This window comes from Mirounga leonina, unplaced genomic scaffold (assembly GCF_011800145.1).
Source record: "Mirounga leonina isolate KUSES-001 unplaced genomic scaffold, KU_Mleo_1.0 Mir_173, whole genome shotgun sequence".
NCBI lineage: Eukaryota > Metazoa > Chordata > Mammalia > Carnivora > Phocidae > Mirounga > Mirounga leonina.
Window position 1 is genome coordinate 81,852,778 of NW_023270447.1, and position 2,632 is coordinate 81,855,409.

Below are 2,632 nucleotides of genomic sequence, written 5' to 3' on the forward strand. Positions count from 1 at the left end.
GGCAGGTACATGCAAAAATTACTTCTGCCATCTGACGAGTAGGGCCAGTTCTTGGGTGTTATCCCCAAAGTGCTTTTCTCCTGCAGCACCACCTCAAGAAAAACCAGTTTCAGGAGCACCACGCCTAGGATCACATGATGCAATCTGATCTTAGCGTCTCATTGCATCAGTGTTCCTGACGCATGTGTTTTCTGCACTGGCAAAGAGACTTATAATGGGGAAGGAGAAAAAAAAAAAAAAGGAAAAAGACTCACAGGCTGAAATCTAAAAGTACTATCAGTACTTCTCCTAATTGGCCACACAGGGTGTTTGGAGGATAAACACCCAACCAACCACGGAGACCTGGCAGGCATCAGCATGCCGTTTCCTGAAGGGGACTTGATGGCATATTTAGGCAAAATTCTTTTCGGGTTGGTTCTACTTAGGTTTTATATGAAAGCATCAAGGTTTAATCTCCTAAATCTTTTTTAATGCAGGTCTGTTAAGAAGAGGCTTTCAAAAGGTTTTTCTATTTTCTGTCTTGACGTATCTGAAAATCTCTGGAAAGTACCAGTTGATTTCTCATTTCTAAAGTTCTCTTACATAAGCGCTCTTGGCTCCCTGGACACACAGACTTGGGACTGATCAAATACCTTAGATTTGGGACCCCTGGTGTCTCAGTCTTCCTTTAGATATTTGTTGCCTCCTGAATCGTGCTTCTTGCTATAACGATTAAGGAATGAATTAATTGCAAAAAGCCTGGAACCCTACCCATCTTCCGGAAGCTGTCTAAAGAAGGAACTTCTGTGTGGCAGTCTAAGACAAAAGGGAGCAGGTAAAAATCTTTGGTAGGAGGCCATGTGCTATTCAGATCATAACGTTGGAGGGGAAACCAGTAAGTCATCCACCTCCCAGGATGAGTAAACAGATTTTCTAAGAAAAATCAATCCTTAATGTGGTTCACTAGGCACTACCTGATCTAGCTCTTGCCTACTTACCCAGTTCTGGGCACATTGCTCTTCTCGCCCGGCCCCATGGGACACTTATCCTCAACATGGCATGTCTCTCAAGGTCCTGGGACTTTTGTATGTACTGTTCCTCCACGTGCCCTGGAATAGTCTTCTTTATCGCTCTTCATCTGGTGGGTCTTCCCCATCCTGAAAGTCACTCAGTTTAACTTTCTAACGGAGGCCTTCCCTGCACCCAGAACAGGATGAGTGCCATTGCGGTAAAGGTTCCACGCAGGTATTACTCCGCAATGCTTCCTTAGGACAGGAGAAAACTTTCCTCCTCAACCCTCTTAAGGGTCGCTGGCTGAGTCTGAAAATCATGCCGATGAAGACAGTTTAACAGGAGAAAAGCATATGACTTTATTTTAATGTAAGTTTTATGTGACACGGGAGCCCTCATAAGGAAATGAAGACCAAAAGGAACAGACCCGTACATTTTTCTGTTTTTATGTTTGAAGGAGAGTGGAGGGTGCTGGAGGACTAGCGTAGGTCAGAGGTAGGTGTAGGACACTGGGGACATGTAGCAAGGGTCATTTATTAGGATTCTTCTTGGTGTTCATTTGTCTTCGGAGAGAAGGCTGTTCCTTTCCTCCTGGGATGAGGCGGGCATCTCTCATCTGAGGGTTTTATGACCTGTTTTGGGGAAGAAGGGTTGGGAGGGAAGGGGCTTAGGTGGTGTTGGGGGAGGTTGGGAGATGTGGGGGGTTATCAGGGACCTTAAACCGGCTTCCGCAAGTTTTTTGGAAACTCCTTCAGCTTACAATATTCAATTCACCAAGGTGCAATGTTTTGGAGTAGCGTGTCCTGAACCCCATCACTTATCACGCTTGTGATTACTTGCTTAATGATCTATGTCTCCCGTTAGACAGTGTGTTTCACTAGGACAGGAATCTCGTTCTCTAGCTTTGGATACCCAGCACCTAGCACTGTGTGTCTCGCAGGTACTGGGGGCTCAGTAAATATTTATGAAAAATTTCCATCAAAACTAGCTTCTCGGGCGCCTGGGTGGCTCAGTTGGTTAAGCCACTGTCTTTGGCTCAGGTCATGATCCCGGAGTCCTGGGATCGAGTCCCGCATCGGGCTTCCTGCTCGGCGGGGAGTCCGCTTCTCCCTCTCACCCTACCCCCTCTTGTGTTCTCTCTCTCTGTCTCAAAAAAAAAACAACAACAACACAACTAGCTTCTAGTGCATCCTAGGCCAGCGTATTAATTAGTAGCCAGTTCACTAATCGAGCAAATCTTTATGTAACTCTACCATGTAACAGCACCTTGCTACATTCTGGGGACACAAGAGGCGAATAAAACGCAGCTTCCCTTAGCACAAGAGAAAATTTTATTCACACTGTATCCATCTTTCATTCCGATCACTCAATTAGGGCTCGTCCCTTGTTGGCGGATGCGTGAGCAAAGTAACTATTTTCCGGCGAGTGTCCTCAGGTGACCTGTCTAGACCTGCCCAGGGAAAAACAATCTAACATTCTCCTAAACCCCAAAGAAATCCCTGGCGCGGGACGCAATGCGCAGAGGGCCCGGGGCGCGCGGCGCAGCCTGCAGAACGCGCAGGACCGGGGCGCGCGGAGTCTGGCCGCGTGGCGCCCGGCGCAGGCTCCGCTGGGCCGGCCGTCCCGCGGGCTCCGGCGCGGG